This window comes from Cetorhinus maximus, chromosome 3 (genome assembly GCF_964194155.1).
Source record: "Cetorhinus maximus chromosome 3, sCetMax3.hap1.1, whole genome shotgun sequence".
Taxonomy (NCBI): Eukaryota; Metazoa; Chordata; class Chondrichthyes; order Lamniformes; family Cetorhinidae; genus Cetorhinus; species Cetorhinus maximus.
The window spans coordinates 2,113,531-2,125,187 of record NC_135881.1 but is presented as its reverse complement, the minus strand read 5'-3'; the positions used below and the strand labels follow the sequence as shown (position 1 = coordinate 2,125,187).

Sequence of the window (11,657 nt, the reverse complement as noted above, 5' to 3'; positions counted from 1 at the left end):
AGGACTAGACAGGGTTGATGCAGGAAGGATGTTCCCGATGCACAGGCCGTCCCCAACTGAGGCATTGCGTGGTTCACGCCAGCTCTCCATCTGATGGGTAAGACCAGTATCACCTGGATTAAAGCCATCCCTCTACCTCACCCTCACAGTGTGTGGTTGAAGAGATAGCTAAGAATGTATATCATGGAGTTTAGTAATAATTCCAGACAGTCAGAACCTGTTATCCCACTGAGTTTATTCAGCAGACTGTAATGAACAGAGTGAATGTTATTTCAATAATTCCAATCACTGAAAGCGAAACCCAGTGATTGCAACAATTAAACTGAAAGCATACAAGAAATCAGCGTGTAACACAGTGAGTGTCCCCATGACAGAGGGTCTTTCAACATTACAGACTAGGTGAGAGAAATCAGATTATTACAGGGTCCGCTGAACAGAAACCATCATTGGACTCGGGAGTTATTGCAATCCATTTTCATTGCTAACACAAACATAAGACAGTGTCTTGTATAATTGTACAGAGAGTCGCAGACAAATCCCAGAAAAACCTTCAGAGCTGCACCAGGAGCTCTTCATTGCATTTGACTCAGTAAATCACGAGGTTCTGTAGATTGTACTCCAAAGATCTGGATGTCTAAGAATCTTCATCACAATCCTGCAATTGCTTCATGATTATATGACTGCAACTGTCTTGCGTGGGAGATATGAAACAGTCACCTTTAACACCTGGGCCACTGTTAAACAAGGCTGTGTGATAACCCACAAACCATTTCTAATCTATCTGACAGCAGCGACTCACCTCATCGAAGGTGAACTTCCCTCAGGTGTGAGTGTTAAATACCGGCTCTATGGAAAACCCTCTAACCTCAGTTGCCTCCATTGCAAAACTAAACTGATCACAAAGACTCCCACAAATCAATATAAGTCCTCGTGTACGGAGCATCTGTCATCACCACCATCAAGTTGCATCATGCTTTGAGTCCAAATCTAATCTTAATGATGGAAAGATAAGGAAACAAATCCTGCACCCTGGATCCCACTACCTCATGGGACATCCTGCCTCATGTGTCCAAGGATCTGTGGGTCGCGAATCAGGCTAAGCTACAAGAAGACCCATGGCAGAAACTCACGACCCTGGGTGGATGTCATTTGAGTCAGAGCTAACGGTGATGATGATGATGATGCACATCTGTCATTGAGAATAATCCCCGAGTCCCCATCGAGGTGGTTCATGTGGGATTGTGTGTAGTGGTCTCTGTCTGTCCATTGATTCCACATCTAACCTCCTTTGCCTCCTCAGTTCACACAGCCCCTCACACGGGACCCACTTCCCTCTCCCACCACGGGACCCAACAGTAGCTTCTAGTGGACAAGGCTGACCTGCTTTCTGATTGGATGTCATTGGTTGCTTAGCTTTCAGTGAAGGTAGGTTCACTATCAGAATCACAATAATTTTCAGGGTTAATTTGTTACAAGTAGAATAGGATGGTGAATAATGATTGCGTTTTCTATTCAAATTCTAGTCAAAAAAAACAGACATCCCCTGAGAACAGCAGCATTGACTCAGGGGAAGAGTATCTGGCAAGGTCAGGAGGAGGTTTATATGGAATGGACACAGAGGGTGACTCCACTATAATTTTCCCAAAAATGACAATTTTCAGGAAAATTCCAGGAACCCCAAAGCCCCTTGAGGCGTCTCACTGTGTGTACAACATGCCCAGAGGGAAGGTTATTATACACATGTACAGCGACTTCTCTTGCATCCTGCCAGCCATTTTTCCCCTCCATTAACTGCCTTATTTGCCCTTCATCAATTGGTTTTCGATCAATGCCATAGGTGACAACAACATTAACACCATTCAGCCTGAAAAAATTCAACTGATTAGGACCAACGATACAGTGATTGTCGAATCCACCAACAGGATTATAGACCCGCACAGACCAGTTAATCCAGTCATATTTCTTCACCAAGCTCTCTCTCAAGTAACTCGCACAGTCAGAATTCTCCCTTCCACCTTTAACTTTTGTCATTTTTTCAATATCTATTTTTGCCTGATCCGCAAACTCATTTATGCATTGATCTATCATGGATTTCATTTTACTGTCAATTTCAGCCAATTTTCCATTCCATTCTCTCTTTAATGCTTCTACATCATTCCCAGTGATGGCCGCATGACCCATCAGGGCAATCAGGCCAATACAGAAGAGCCCCTTCAGACGGGAGCAGAGACCTTCCATGAGACGCCGATTCCTCTGGTCATATCCCATGGCCGTTTCCAGGATGGGTTTGCCAAAGATGGTAGAATCTCCCATCACAGCATCAAAGAGAGTGTGGAGGTTCTGGTCACCTGTAGTCACATCGAAGTGTGTGAGAAACTCTCCTTTCTCTTTCTCTCGGATCTCCGGTTTTGCGTTCAGGATGTCCGTGTACTTCTTGAACTGGTTTTTCAGATTCTCTTCAATGGGGAAATATTGATTATTGACTGTACTTTGCTCTATTGCCTGAAGCACTTCTTTAATCTGATCTGAAATGACACTGAGCTTGTTGTTGACTATCTGGAACTGTTCCTTCATGTATCTCATCTCCTCACTCTCCACATTGCCCAGAGCAAGTTTAACAATTGCTGCCAGTAACCCAAAAATAGCACCCACTAGCAGAGGCTAGCTTTTCCACACTCTCAAATACCGACATAGCATTTTTCACTTGAACAATTGCACCCACAACCTCAGTGCCGGCTTTTGCCACGTCCAATGAATCTGTTGCCGTTTTAGACATCCTGGGGATCAGAGCTCTGTGTTCAGATGGTCAATTCCTTCAGTCGTCCCTGAAAGGAAAGTTATCATAGTTTATATGTGACTCTGTAATTTATCAGGGGTGAGAGGAGGAGGCCATTCTGTCTTCGAGCCCACTCCGCCATTCAATAAGATCAAGGCTGCTCTTCTACCTCAACTCCATTTCCCTGCTTTATCCCCTTACATCTTGATGTTTTTAATATGTAGAAATCTATCAATACCTGTCTTGAACATACTCAATGGTTGAACCTCCACAGCCTCTGGGGCAGAGAACTCCAAAGTTTCATAACCCCCTGTGTGAAGAAATTCCTCCTCATCTCAGCCCTAAATGACCTGCCCCTTATTCTGATTCTGTGTCCCCTGGTCCTAGACGCCCCAGCAAGGAGAAACATCCTTCCTGCATCTCCCCTGTCAAGCCCTGTAAACATTTTGTATGTTTGAATGAGATCACCTGTCATCGCTAATGTAACCCCCGCCGTTTAAGAAGGGAGTGGGGCAAAAGACGGGAAATTACAGGCCGATTAGCCTGACCTCGGTCGTTGATAAGATTTTAGAGTCCGTTATTAAGATGGAGATTTCAGAATGCTGGCAATTGCATTGTAAAATAGGGCAAAGTCAGCATGGTTTCATCAAGGGGAGGTCATGCCTGACAAATCTGTTAGAATTCTTTGAGAAGGTAACGAGTAGGTTAGACAAAAGAGAGCCAATGGATGTTATCTACTTGGGCTTCCAGAAGGCCTTTGACAAGGTGCCGCACAGAAGGCTGCTCAGTAAGATAAGAGCCCATGGTGTTAGAGGCAAGGTACTAGCTTGGATAGAAGATTGGCTGTCTGGCAGGAAGCAGAGGGTGGGGATAAGGGGGTCCTTCTCAGGATGGCGGCCAGTGACTAGTGGAGTTCCACAGGGGTCAGTGTTGGGACCACAACTTTTCACTTTATACATTAATGATCTAGATGAAGGAACTGGGGGCATCCTGGCTAAGTTTGCAGATGATACAAAGATAGGTGGAGGGACAGGTAGTATTGAGGAGGCGGGGAGGCCGCAGAAGGATTTGGACAGGTTAGGAGAATGGGCAAAGAAGTGGCAGATGGAATACAACGTGAGGAAGTGTGAGGTCATGCACTGTGGTAGGAAGAATAGAGGCATAGACTATTTTCTAAATGGGGAGAGAATTCAGAAATCTGGAGTGCAAAGGGACTTGGGAGTCCTAGTCCAGGATTCTCTTAAGGTTAACTTGCAGGTTGAGTCGGTAGTTAGGAAGGCAAATGCAATGTTGGCATTTATTTCGAGAGGACTAGAATATAAAAGCAGGGATGTGCTGCTGAGGTTTTATAAGGCTCTGGTCAAACCACATTTTGAATAATGTGAGCAATTTTGGGCCCCGTATCTCAGGAAGCATGTGCTGGCCCTGGAGAGGGTCCAGAGGAGGTTGACGAGAATGACCCCAGGAATGAAAGGCTTAACATATGAGGAACGTTTGAGGACTCTGGGTCTATACTTGATGGAGTTTAGAAGGCTGAAGGGGGATCTGATTGAAACTTACGGAATACTGAAAGGCCTGGATAGAGTGGACGTGGGAAGATGTTTCCACTAGTAGGAGAGACTAAGACCCGAGGGCACAGCTTCAGAGTAAAGGGAAGACCTTTTAGAACAGAGATGAGGAGAAACCTCTTTACCCAGAGAGTGGTGTATCTATGGAATTCATTGCCACAGAAGGCTGTGGAGGCCAGGTCATTGAGTGTATTTAAGATCCAGATAGATAGGTCCTTGATTGGTAAGGGGATCAAAGGTTACGGGGAGAAGGCGGGAGAATGGGGTTGCGAAACTTAACAGCCATGATTGAATGGCGGAGCAGACTCGATGGGCTGATTGGCCGACCTTTTGCTCCTATGTCTTATGGTCTTATGCCTGCTCCGAGAATTGGCAAGATTGGATGATGCCCTGCTTTTCTAACTGGCACAGTTCTGCATCCACCTTCTCCTTCAACTCATAAGACACAGGTCTGGCCTTAAAGAAACATGGTGTCACCTGAGGATCCTCATTTCCCATGGCCTGCACACCTTTTAACTTCCCTAGTTCATCCTGAAATTTCCTTAGCAGTTCAGGAGAAATATCTCAGACCAGTCAAGCTTGATTTTCTGTAACCAGTCTTGGCCTAACAGACTGGGCCCTTCTCCTGTCACTATTATCACAGGCAGCTGGTCTGTCTGTTGCCTGTTAGACACTGGTACTGTGGTGATGCCCTTTACCTGAGTAGGCTCCCCCCTCTATCTTCTTAATTTAGCAGTAAGAAAAAAGCAAAAAACTGCGGATGCTGGAAATCCAAAACAAAAACAAAAATACCTGGAAAAACTCAGCAGGTCTGGCAGCATCTGCGGAGAGGAACACAGTTAACATTTCGTGTCCGCATGACTCTTCAACAGAACTAAGTAAAAATAGAAAAGGGGTGAAATATAAGCTGGTTTGGGGGGGCGGGGTGGGACAAGTAGAGCTGGATAGAGGGTCGGTGATAGGTGGAGATGACCAAAAGATGACACCGACAATTGGACAAAGAGGTGTTGAAGGTGGTGATATTGTCTAAGGAATGTGCTAATTAAGGGTAGAAAGCAGGACGAGCAAGGTACAGATAGCCCTAGGGGGGCGGGGGTGGGGTGAAGGAATCGAGAAAGGTTAAAAGGTAGAAATACAGACACTGAGGAAGGAAATGCGGCTGTGAAAGTGGGTTTTACTAAACACCTTGTCAAGCACCAGGAGAGAAATGGAAAGCAATGAAGGTGAACAAGGTAGAAGAGAGATAGGGAAACCCTGACGGAGAGAAGAGCAAAACTTCTTCAAGGTAGGCATTCCTTGAAGAGAGGTGACAGTCAATTAAACACTAAGATAAAAGCAAAAAACTGCGGATGCTGGAAATCCAAAACAAAAACAAAAATACCTGCAAAAACTCAGCAGGTCTGGCAGCATTTGCGGAGAGGAACACAGTTAACGTTTCGAGTCCGAATGACTCTTAAACAGAACTAAGGAAAAATAGAAAAGGGGTGAAATATAAGCTGGTTTGAGGGGAGGGGTGTGGGACAAGAAGAGCTGGATAGAGGGCCAGTGATAGGAGGACATAACCAAAAGATGTCACCGACAATTGGACAAAGAGGTGTTGAAGGTGGTGATATTATCTAAAAGAATGTGCTAATTAAGAGTGGAGAGCAGGACAAGCAAGGTAGCTCTAGTGGGGGGTGGGGTGAAATAAGACTAAAAGGGCATAAATGATCGGTGGAATACATTAAAAGTAATATAAATAGGTGGGAAAAGAAAAATCTATATAAATTATTGGAAAAAACAAAATGGAGGGGGAAGAAACGGAAAGGGGGTGGGGATGGAGGAGGGAGTTAATTGTTTTGCAATGTGAGTGGATATCTGCAAAGAGACCTGGTAAGCCATAATGTTGAAATGTTGGTTAATGTGTCAACAATTCTTAGAATCCCTGTCACTCAGAATGCATTTACAGTTCCAGGAAACAGACCGAGGATATGAGGGATACACCAATATCTCAAACTTGGATAAAAGGCGGCAACACACAGTACAAGAGGACTTTGCACATAGATATGTTACTGCACCCGCTCCCGCTCAACATCCCCTGACGGGGAGAAAATTCTCCCCCAAGTTTCCTGAATACAACATAAGATCCAAAGAGTCACAAGTACCATTTTCACATCCTAAAAGAGCAGAGATCCCATTCTGTCCCCGGGATATTGTCCTGTGTTATACACCACCTCCCATCACTCAGAATCGCCAATGTTTCAATCCACTCTCACTTACATTTTTGTAGCATGTGGAACTCACCTCATTGCATCTAACCCCACCAACAGATTCCTCTCCTCCTCTGTGTTTATCCAGCTTCCCCTTAAACGTTTCTGTACTGTTCACCTGTGGAAGTCAGTTCAACATTCTCACCACTCTTTGGGTTAAGGGGTTTCTCCCGAATTGCTGATCGGATTTATTGGAGACTGTTTTATATTAATAATTACATCGCTCTGATCACCCCCACAAGGTGAAACAGCTATTTCACGTCTATCTTACCAAACCCTCTCATAGGGCAGAGTTTAATGTGCACAGTAGTGGGCCTGTCCATCATATCGAAAGCCAATAGAAACTCCACCAGGGGCCTCCCTAGACTGTAACCCAGTTTAATGCTAAGTATCTCATCTGGTCCTAGAATCTTATCCACTTTAGGTGCAACCATCTTATCCAATACCTCCTCATCAATGCAGGGCCAGGCGATGTGTTGTAGCTGCATGATGTGGAAGCCCATTGTGGTTCCCAGTGACCACACCTGTAGCAAATGTTGGTTACTCCAGGAACTCCGGCTCAGAGTTGATGAGCTGGAGTCTGAACTTTGGACATTGTGACACATCAGGGCGGGTTGTAGATAGGGCTTTAAACTAAATAGTGTGGGGGAGGGTTCAGTTGCATGGAAATAAAAAAAATCAAAGTTCAAGGAGAGGGTAAGAGTGCAGGTTAGTGACGAGGCTGATTGCTACCAAAAAGTGAAAGGAAGCGACAGAGTGTGTGAACAGACAGAGTGTGTGAACGGACAGAGTGTGTGAACGGACAGAGTGTGTGAACGGACAGAGTGTGTGAGCGGACAGAGTGTGTGAACGGACAGAGTGTGTGAGCGGACAGAGTGTGTGAGCGGACAGAGTGTGTGAGCGGACAGAGTGTGTGAGCGGACAGAGTGTGTGAACCCCATATTGCACCAAAGAATCATATAAGAGTGGGGAAAATTGACAACAGGGCAAACTTAAAGGCTTTGTATCTGAATGCACGTAGCGTGTGGAATAAAACTAATGAGTTAACAGTGCAAATAGAGAGAAATAGGTATGATTTGGTGGCGATTACTGGGACGTGGTTACAGGGAGAACAAGTTTGGGTTTTGAATATCCAAGGGTACTCAGTGTTTCGGAAGGATAGGCAGGAAAGAAAAGGAGGTGGTGTAGCTTTGTTAGTAAAGGAAGAGATCAGTGCTAAAGTGAGGAATGATATAGGCACTGGAGAGCAAGACGTAGAGTCAGTCTGGGTAGAAATAAGAAATAACAAGGGAAAGGAGTCCCTGGTGGGAGTAATCTATAGGTCCCCAAACAGTAGTTCAGCAGTAGGGCACAGTATAAACAAAGAAATACTGGGAACATGTAAGAAAGGCACGGCAATAATCATGGGTGATTTTAATATGCATATAGACTGGGCTAATCAAATTGGCAAGGGTAGCCTCGAGGGAGAGTTTATACAGTGTATTAGAGATTGTTTCTTGGATGAATATGTTTTAGAACCAGCCAGGGAGCAGACTATTCTGGATTTGGTTTTGTGTAATTGGATGGGATTAATTAATGATCTCATAGTAAACGATCCTCTAGGGAAGAGTGATCATAGCATGCTAGAATTTCAAGTTCAGTTTGAGAGCGAGAAACGTGAGTCCCACACTAGTGTTCTGGAGTTAAACAAAGGTAACTACATAGGCATGAGGGCAGATTTGGCCCTAGTGGACTGGGCAGGAAGACCACAAGGTAGGACAGTTGATGAACAGTAGCAGATATTTAAAGAGATATTCAATTCCTCCCAAGTAAAATACATTCCAAAGAAGAAGAAAGATGGTAAGAGGGGGAAAAAGCATCCATGGCTAAGCAAGGAAGTTAAAGATAACATAAAGGCAAAAACTAAGGCATACCAAATTACAAAGGTCAGTGGCAGGCTGGAAGATTGGGAAACTTTTAAAGATCAACAAAGGGTTACTAAAAAATAATAAAAAGAGCAAAGGTAAATTATGAAAGAAAACTAGCGCAAAATGTAAAAACTGATAGCAAAAGCTTCTACCAGTATATAAAAGGAAAGAGAGTAGCTAAAGTCTTGGGAGTTAATAGTGGGGAACGCAGAAATGGCAGAGACGCTTAATCAATATTTTGCCTGTTTTCACAGTGGAGGACACTAGTACCACCCCAATAGTAACAGGTAGTGCAGAGGGTACAGAGAAGGAGGAATTTAGAACAATCACCATCACCAGAGAAAAAGTACTGAGAAAACTATTGGGATTAAAGGGTGACAATTCCTCAGGACCTGATGGCCTACATCCCAGATTCTTAAAGGAAGTGGCAGTGGAGATAATGGATGCATTGGCTATAATATTCCAAAATTCCCTGGATTCTGGAAAGGTTCCAGTGGATTGGAAAAATGCTAATATAACACCCTTATTCAAAAAGGGGGGAGGCAGAAAGTAGGAAACTATAGACCAGTTAGTTTAACGTCTGTTGTTGGGAAATTGTTGGAATCCATTATTAAGGAAGTAGTAATGGGGCATTTGGAAAGTCAAAATGCAATCCATCAGAGTCAGCATGGTTTTATGAAGAGTAAATCGTGTTTGACTAATTTGCTAGAGTTCTTTGAAGATGTGACAAGCAAAGTGGATAATGGGGATCCTGTAGATGTAGTATATCTGGACTTCCAGAAGGCCATTGATAAGGTGCCACACAAAAGAGTAATACACAAGATAAGATCACACGGAGTTAGGGGTAATATATTAGCTTGGATAGAGGATTGACTAACCAACAGAAAGCAGAGAGTCGGGATAAATGGGTCTTTTTCTGGATGGCAAGCTGCAACTAGTGGGGTGCCACGGGGTTTGGTCCTTAGGCCCCAACTATTTACAATCTATATTAATGACTTGGATTCAGGGAGAGAAGGTACTATAGCTAAATTTGCAGATGACACCAAAATAGGTGGGAAAGTAAGTTGCAATGAAGAAATAAGAAATTTACAAATGGATATGGACAGGTTAGGTGAATGGGCCAAATTTGGGAGATGGTGTTTAACGTGGATCAGTGTGAGGTTATGTCTAGGGTAGCCTGCCTCTATTTTGACTACAATCTCTCACCCTTTCGCTGTGCCATGTGCACGTAGCTCCCTTCTGTTGTAGGAGTAGATTTTTCTAATGAATGACAAACACGAGCAAGTTGGTTGTGTTTTCCACAGGCTTTGCCCTGTTTCCCAGTAATGGGTCACTCTGTCCAGTGTGGGCAAGTAAGCACCACCATTGTTTGGACAAGTCGCACCTCAGCTTGTGAAACTGTTGTGTTTTCCTGCGATGTTAGCGATGAACCGTGTTTACACCAGTTAAACTGGGAGTGTGGATTTTACATAAGAGCATAAGAAATAGGAGCAGGAATTAGACCATTCGGCCCCTCAAGCCTGTCCTGCCATTCAATAAGATCATGGCTGATCTGCCCCAGGCCTCAACCCCTCTTTCGTGCCAGCTCCTCATAGCCCTCAACTCCCCAATATTTCAAACATTTATCTACCTCCTCTTTAAATACTTTCAGTGATCTAGCCTCTATAACTCTCTGGGGTAGAGAATTCCAGACATTCACTTCCCTCTGGGAGAAGAAATTCCTTTGCATCTCAGTTATATATGAGTGTCCCCTTGTCCTGTAACTATGTCCCCTAGTTCGAGATTCCCCCATGAGTGGAAACATCTTCTCAACATCTACCCTGTAAAGCCCCCTCAGAATCTTGTACATTTCAATAAGATCACCCCTCGTTCTTCTAAACTCGAATAAATAAAGGCCTAACCTGTTTAGCGGTTATTGATAAGTCAACCCCTTCATCCCAGGAATCAGCCTAGTGAATCTCTTTTGAACTGCCTCCAATGCCAGTATATCCTTTCTTAAATACAGGGACCAAAACTGGACACACTGCTCCAGGTGCGGCCTCACCAACACCCAGTACAGTTGTAACAAGACGTCCCTATTTTTAAACTCCAACCCCCTCGTGAAACAGGCCAAAATTCCATTTGGCTTCTTAAGTACTTGCTGCACCTGCATGTTAACTGTTTGGGCTGAATCTTGGGCTGGGTGAGCAGGGGCGGGGCCCGCTCACCGAGGTGTCAAATGGCGCAGGGTGATGTCGAGCATGCTTCCCCACCTCTCCGTGCGCCATTTAGATTTTCAGTTTGGCGGGTGCACAGCCGACTTGACTGCACACCCGCCGAACTTTCAAAGGCTTATTAAGGCCATTTAACTAACAACTAAAATAATTAACGGATTACATTGAAAACAATTTCAAAACCTTAACTGATTATTTACACAAGGTACGATGTACACAGTAAACTCTCCGCTGGTTGGAGTCATACCGAGCACAAAGGAAGATGGTTGTAGTTGTTGGAGATCAATCATCTCAGCTCCAGGACATCACTGCAGGAGTTCCTCGGGGTAATGTCCTCGGCCCAACCATCTCCAGCTTCTTCATCCAAGACCTTCCTTCCATCATAAGGTCAGAAGTGGGGATGTTCGCTGATGATTGCACAATGTTCAGTACCATTCGCAACTCCTCAGATACTGAAGCAGTCCATGTCCAAATGCAGCAAGACCTGGATAAGGAGAGGTCTGGGAAGAGTGTCCTGCAGTCGGTCTTCTGAAAATAACAAAAGTAACATCAAAAGACAGCGGGAGAGAGTGGCGGAGAGATCAGAACCAGCTCGAGTGTGGGGATGCTTCAAAAAGTGACGTCAGCACAAAGCTGATTGGTGAGTAGTGGATACGTGTTTTTCTCTAGTTTTTTCTCCCGTTTAAAATAGATTAAGCTAAGGAAAAGTAAGAGTTCTAGTTTTTATTTAAAGTACATAAATATTTTAACATTTATTTACTGTATTTAACTTAAAGTAAGTGTTTTTTTTTAAAGAGGCATGGCAAGGCAGCTCAGTCCCATGTTATGTGCCGCCTGCAACTACTTGTGGAAAGGTTTGCTAGTGCTGTTGGGGAGGGTTTAAACTAACTTGGCAGGGGGATGGGACCCTGAGAGGAGGTTCAGCAGGGGGAGATCCACAGCCA

General features: G+C 44.3%; 1 pseudogene across 2 annotated transcripts; it reads right to left on the bottom strand.

Annotated features, from left to right (window-relative positions):
• Window positions 1–218: 218 nt before the first annotated feature.
• Window positions 219–7,149, bottom strand: LOC144674713 (protein rapunzel pseudogene; annotated as a pseudogene). Of its 2 annotated transcripts, none has more exons than XR_013574611.1 (2): window positions 7,040–7,149; window positions 219–2,825 (listed from the first exon to the last, which is right to left on the bottom strand). The product of XR_013574611.1 is annotated as a protein rapunzel pseudogene, transcript variant X2 (transcript). The 2 variants fall into 2 exon arrangements; XR_013574610.1 differs by lacking the exon at window positions 7,040–7,149 and adding an exon at window positions 6,628–6,862.
• Between the last annotated feature and the right edge of the window lie 4,508 nt (window positions 7,150–11,657).